This window comes from Gallus gallus, chromosome 16 (assembly GCF_016699485.2).
Source record: "Gallus gallus isolate bGalGal1 chromosome 16, bGalGal1.mat.broiler.GRCg7b, whole genome shotgun sequence".
In the NCBI taxonomy this organism is placed as follows: domain Eukaryota; kingdom Metazoa; phylum Chordata; class Aves; order Galliformes; family Phasianidae; genus Gallus; species Gallus gallus.
Window position 1 is genome coordinate 1,038,897 of NC_052547.1, and position 6,554 is coordinate 1,045,450.

The following is a 6,554-nucleotide window of genomic DNA, read 5'->3' on the forward strand; positions in this document are numbered from 1 at the left end:
TTATTTTTTATTATTTTTATATTATTTTACATTTTCGGTTTTTAAGTCTTTTCAAATTTTTAATTTTTTTATTCATTCGTTCGTGCATTTCTTTCCGTGTGTGTGCGCGCGTGAGTAGGCCCGGCCCGGCCCGGCCCAGCCCAGCACGCCCCCCCCCCCTCTGTCGGGAAGTGGCTGCAGTGCCGAGGTGGCGGGTAGACCTGGCAGACGGAGCTTCAACACCAACCCCCCCCCCCCCCCCCCCCCCCAGCACCCCGCCCTGGCAACCTTTTCTGCATTTTTTTTTTAATGATTTTTGATTTTTCTTTTCCCGTTTTTTTTTTTTTTAAATTGATTTTTTTTCCCCCATTCCCTCCACCCCCCCCCCTTTTTTTTTTTTTTTTTTTTTTTTAAAAAAAAAAAAAAAGGTGTCCCCCCCTTCCGATGGCTCGGCCAGATAGTGACTCGACTTGGCGTCCGGTGCCCGGCACCCCCCCCCCCCCAATCCCCTGTATCCGCTCCACCTGATCTGCCCCCCGCTCCTTTTTCTCTTTTTCTCCCCCACATTCGTTCCTTCGTTTGTTCGCTCGCTCTTTATTTCTCTCTCTCTCTCTCTCATCTCTCTCTCACTCTCTCCATCTTTCTTTCTTTCCTTCTTTGCCTGGGTTCCCCCCCCCCTTACTTTCTTCTTAAATACGTCCGTCCATCCGTGCCATTGGTCGTTTGCTCAGTCGTCGCCCGTTTCTTCCTCGTTCTCGGGGGAAAGTCGGACGGGAGAGGGTCACGGGATTGTTATTTATTTATTCCTCCCTCCCCCCCCCCCCCCCCCCCCCCCTTTCTCTCGCCGTTCATGCCCGCTCCCCTCCTCCCCCCCCACTCGACTCCCGAAGGGCTGGACCCGACGGCTCGGCCGGCCAGTGGCGAGACAGAAGGGTCGGCGCCCCAGCCCCACCCCCCGGATCCGCCCCGCCTGATCGGCCCCCTTTTGTTCGTCTTTCCCCGCCGTTTTTTTGGTTTTGTTTTGTTTTTGTTTTCTGAACGCTGCTTCTCCACACCCCGCCACCCCCCCCCCCCGCTTTGATTTTTTTTTCCCGTGCCTTTCTTTCCTCCGGCGGGCACGACCTGATGTCTCGACCGGTCCCCGCGCCGCTCACGCCCGCACCCCCCCCCCGCGCAACTCCTCCCTGCCCTCCCCCAACCGTGGACCCACCCCCAGCCCGCCACGCGCTTTCTTTCCATTACACTCTTGCTTTCCGTTTTTTTTTTTTTTTTCTACCGGGGGGGGGGGGGTGCGGGGAACGGGCACGTACGTTCGCACTCCCGTAGTCGCTCGCTCTTCTTCCACTTCTCCCTCTAGTAGCGCCCCGCCGGGGGAGCCGAGGGTCCCCTCCCCGAGCGCCGGCGGTCGGACCCGACGGCTCGGACGCCGGCCGGGTGGGAGGCGAGGCGAGGCGAGGCGAGGCGAGGCTGCCTCTCCGCCCTCCTGCCGGCCGGGAGAGAGGCTCGCTGCGAGCCCGGTGACCGGACGAGTCGAACAGACGAGTCCCAGGCGGCCCGCGGCCCCCGGCCCCCGCCCCCCGCCGCCGCCGCCGCCGCCGCCGCCGCCGCCGCCGCCGCCGCCGCCGCCGCCACCACCACCACCACCCCCGGGACGGACGACGCCGTCTCCCCCCGGCCTACCTCTGCTACCGTCTTCCCGCCATTATTTTGCGTTCCCGCGCCGACACGAGCGACCGCCCGCATGCGAACCGGCCGTACTTTCCCGCCCGCCCGGCCCCCTTGTGGGCGGAGCCCCCGCCCACACGCCCGCGCCTGCGCACCTCCTCGGGAGGTCGGGGCCGTGTCCGCCGGTCGGGTGGAGGGGGACCGGGGGGAGGGGGGGGGGTTACGCGGCGCCCTGGCTAAGGTGTCCCGGCGTTGATGTGGCGCGCGAGCGAGCCGCACGCGAATGGGGTTTCAAAGACCCAGCTTGAAACCGCCTAAAGAGTTACCTAGCCCCCGAGCGAAAAGGAAACGAAACCAAAACGTTCAAACCGGCAAACGAACGGGCACACTGAGGGACAGAGAAATAAACAAAGAAGCAAACACGAGACGAACGCTGCCGTAAGAAGTCGCTGCCGAGCGGCTCGAAAGCAGCGGAACGGTCTACCCGGCCCCAGAGGGCTCCGAGCCGTTCACACGGCGGAGACCGCTAGAGGTCGCTGGCCCGGCCCTCTCCGGGCTGGCAGGCCACGTCTACCCGGCCAGGACGGACTTGGTCGCTCCGCGGCGGCGGCTGGAGGCCTCTGCGGGAGCCGCTCCCGGTCGCCGGACCGGTCGGCCCGGCCGCTCCGTGCACGCACAGGACTCGGTCTCACTGCAGCCGCGGCTGGAGGCCTCTGCAGGACCGGCTCGGGCTCTCCGGAACGGTCGGCCCGGCCCCTGCGTGCCCAAAAAGGACTCGGTCACACAGCAGCAGTGGCTGGAGGCCTCTGCAGGACCGGCTCGGGCCCTCCGGAACGGTCGGCCCGGCCCCTGAGTGCCCCAAAAGGACTCGGTCACACTGCAGGTGCGGCTGGAGGCCGCTGCTGGACCGGCTCCGGCTCTCCGGAATGGTCAGCCCGGCCCCTGTGTGCTCCCACAGGACTCGGTGTCACTGCAGGTGTGGCTGGTGGACTGTACAGGAACGACTCTGGGTCAGCAGACCGGTCGGCCCGGCCCCTGCGTGCCTCCACAGGACTCGGTCTCACTACAGGTGCGGCTGGAGGCCTGTACAGGCCCGTCTCAGGCTTGCTGGACCGGTCAACCCAACCCCTGCGTGCCCCCACCCGACTCGGCCACCTCCGCAGCTGCGGCTGGAGCATGCTGAAGGAGCCGATCCCGGTCACCGGACCGCTCGCACCGGCCCCTGCGGGCCCGCACAGCACTCGGTCACACTAAAGCCGCAGCTGGAGGCCTCTGCAGGACTGGCTCCGGCTCTCCGGAACGGTCAGCCCGGCCCCTGCGTGCCCAAACAGGACTCGGTCACACAGCAGCCGTGGCTGGAGGCCTCTGCAGGACCGGCTTGGGCTCGCCGTACCGGTCGGCCCAGCCCCTGTGTGCCCCACAGGACTCGGTTTCATTGCAGGTGCAGCTGCAGGCCTCTGCAGGACTGGCTCGGGCCCTCCGGAACGGTCAGCCCGGCACCTGCGTGCCCCCACCTGACTCGGCCACCACCGCAGCTGCGGCTGGAGCATGCTGAAGGAGCCGGTCCCGGTCGCCGGACCGCTCAGACCGGCCCGTGCGGGCCCGCACAGCACTCGGTCACACTAAAGCCGCAGCTGGCTCCCTCTGCACGACCGGCTCGGACACGCCAGACCGGTCAGACCGGCCCCTGGGGACCCCCACAACACTTGGTCACACTAAAGCCGCAGCTGGAGGCCTCTGCAGGACCGGCTCGGGCTTGCCAGACCGGTCGGCCCAGCCCCTGCGTGCCCCACAGGACTCGGTCTCACTGCAGGTGCGGCTGCAGGCCTCTGCAGGACCGGCTCGGGCTCTCCGGAACGGTCAGCCGGGCCCCTGCGTGCCCCCACCCGACTCGGCCTCCTCCGCAGCTGCGGCTGGAGCATGCTGAAGGAGCCGGTCCCGGTCGCCGGACCGCTCGGACCGGCCCCTGCGGGCCCGCACAGCACTCGGTCACACTAAAGCCGCAGCTGGCGCCCTCTGCAGGACCGGCTCGGGCTCTCCGGAACGGTCAGCCCGGCCCCTGCGTGCCCAAACAGGACTCGGTTTCATTGCAGGTGCGGCTGGTGGCCTGTACAGGACCAGCTCAGGCTCGCCGGACTGGTCACCCGGACCCCTGCGTGCCCCCACCGGACTCGGCCTCCTCCGCAGCTGTGGCTGGAGCATGCTGAAGGAGCCGGTCCTGGTCGCCGGACCGCTCAGACCGGCCCGTGCGGGCCCGTACAGCACTCGGTCACACTAAAGCCGCAGCTGGCTCCCTCTGCACGACCGGCTCGGGCACGCCAGACCGGTCAGACCGGCCCCTGGGGACCCCCACAACACTTGGTCACACTAAAGCCGCAGCTGGAGGCCTCTGCAGGACCGGCTCGGGCTTGCCAGACCGGTCGGCCCAGCCCCTGCGTGCCCCAACAGGACTCGGTCTCACTACAGGTGCGGCTGGAGGCCTGTACAGGACAGTCTCAGGCTTGCTGGACCGGTCAACCCAACCCCTGCGTGCCCCCACCGGACTCGGCCACCTCCGCAGCTGCGGCTGGAGCATGCTGAAGGAGCCGGTCCTGGTCGCCGGACCGCTCAGACCGGCCCGTGCGGGCCCGCACAGCACTCGGTCACACTAAAGCCGCAGCTGGAGGCCTCTGCAGGACCGGCTCGGGCTTGCCAGACCGGTCGGCCCAGCCCCTGCGTGCCCCACAGGACTCGGTTTCATTGCAGGTGCGGCTGCAGGCCTCTGCAGGACCGGCTCGGGCTCTCCGGAACGGTCAGCCCGGCCCCTGCGTGCCCCCACCCGACTCGGCCACCTCCGCAGCTGCGGCTGGAGCATGCTGAAGGAGCCGGTCCCGGTCGCCGGACCGGTCGGAACGGCCCGTGCGGGCCCGCACAGCACTCGGTCACACTAAAGCCGCAGCTGGCGCCCTCTGCAGGACCGGCTCGGGCTCGCCAGACCGGTCGGACCGGCCCCTGTGGACCCCCACAACACTTGGTCACACTAAAGCCGCAGCTGGAGGCCTCTGCAGGACCGGCTCGGGCTCTCCGGAACAGTCAGCCCGGCCCCTGCGTGCCCAAACAGGACTCGGTCTCACTGCAGGTGCGGCTGGTGGCCTGTACAGGACCAGCTCAGGCTCGCCGGACCGGTCACCCGGACCCCTGCGTGCACCCACCGGACTCGGCCTCCTCCGCAGCTGTGGCTGGAGCATGCTGAAGGAGCCGGTCCTGGTCGCCGGACCGCTCAGACCGGCCCGTGCGGGCCCGCACAGCACTCGGTCACACTAAAGCCGCAGCTGGCTCCCTCTGCACGACCGGCTCGGGCACGCCAGACCGGTCGGACCGGCCCCTGTGGACCCCCACAACACTTGGTCACACTAAAGCCGCAGCTGGAGGCCTCTGCAGGACCGGCTCGGGCTCTCCGGAACGGTCAGCCCGGCCCCTGCGTGCCCAAACAGGACTCGGTCTCACTGCAGGTGCGGCTGGTGGCCTGTACAGGACCAGCTCAGGCTCGCCGGACTGGTCACCCGGACCCCTGCGTGCCCCCACCGGACTTGGCCTCCTCCGCAGCTGTGGCTGGAGCATGCTGAAGGAGCCGGTCCTGGTCGCCGGACCGGTCAGACCGGCCCGTGCCGGCCCGCACAGCACTCGGTCACACTAAAGCCGCAGCTGGCTCCCTCTGCACGACCGGCTCGGGCACGCCAGACCGGTCGGACCGGCCCCTGGGGACCCCCACAACACTTGGTCACACTAAAGCCGCAGCTGGAGGCCTCTGCAGGACCGGCTCGGGCTCTCCGGAACTATCGGCCCGGCCCCTGTGTGCCCCACAGGACTCGGTTTCACTGCAGGTGCGGCTGGTGGCCTCTGCAGGACCGGCTCGGGCCCTCCGGAACGGTCGGCCTGGCCCCTGTGTGCCCCTCAGGATTCGGTCTCACTGCAGGTGCGGCTGGTGGCCTGTACAGGACCAGCTCAGGCTCGCCGGACTGGTCACCCGGACCCCTGCGTGCCCCCACCGGACTCGGCCACCTCCGCAGCTGCGGCTGGAGCATGCTGAAGGAGCCGATCCCGGTCACCGGACCGCTCGCACCGGCCCCTGCGGGCCCGCACAGCACTCGGTCACACTAAAGCCGCAGCTGGAGGCCTCTGCAGGACCGGCTCCGGCTCTCCGGAACGGTCAGCCCGGCCCCTGCGTGCCCAAACAGGACTCGGTCACACAGCAGCCGTGGCTGGAGGCCTCTGCAGGACCGGCTTGGGCTCGCCGTACCGGTCGGCCCAGCCCCTGTGTGCCCCACAGGACTCGGTTTCATTGCAGGTGCAGCTGCAGGCCTCTGCAGGACTGGCTCGGGCCCTCCGGAACGGTCAGCCCGGCACCTGCGTGCCCCCACCTGACTCGGCCACCACCGCAGCTGCGGCTGGAGCATGCTGAAGGAGCCGGTCCCGGTCGCCGGACCGCTCAGACCGGCCCGTGCGGGCCCGCACAGCACTCGGTCACACTAAAGCCGCAGCTGGCTCCCTCTGCACGACCGGCTCGGACACGCCAGACCGGTCAGACCGGCCCCTGGGGACCCCCACAACACTTGGTCACACTAAAGCCGCAGCTGGAGGCCTCTGCAGGACCGGCTCGGGCTTGCCAGACCGGTCGGCCCAGCCCCTGCGTGCCCCACAGGACTCGGTCTCACTGCAGGTGCGGCTGCAGGCCTCTGCAGGACCGGCTCGGGCTCTCCGGAACGGTCAGCCGGGCCCCTGCGTGCCCCCACCCGACTCGGCCTCCTCCGCAGCTGCGGCTGGAGCATGCTGAAGGAGCCGGTCCCGGTCGCCGGACCGCTCGGACCGGCCCCTGCGGGCCCGCACAGCACTCGGTCACACTAAAGCCGCAGCTGGCGCCCTCTGCAGGA

The 6,554-nt window shown here is 68.3% G+C and overlaps 1 long non-coding RNA gene across 1 annotated transcript; it reads right to left on the reverse strand.

The window, feature by feature from the left end:
- Positions 1-613: 613 nt before the first annotated feature.
- LOC124417259 lies at positions 614-1,740 on the reverse strand. The gene is made up of 2 exons (XR_006931649.1): positions 1,660-1,740; positions 614-733 (listed from the first exon to the last, which is right to left on the reverse strand). It is a non-coding gene; the product is annotated as an uncharacterized LOC124417259 (long non-coding RNA).
- Between the last annotated feature and the right edge of the window lie 4,814 nt (positions 1,741-6,554).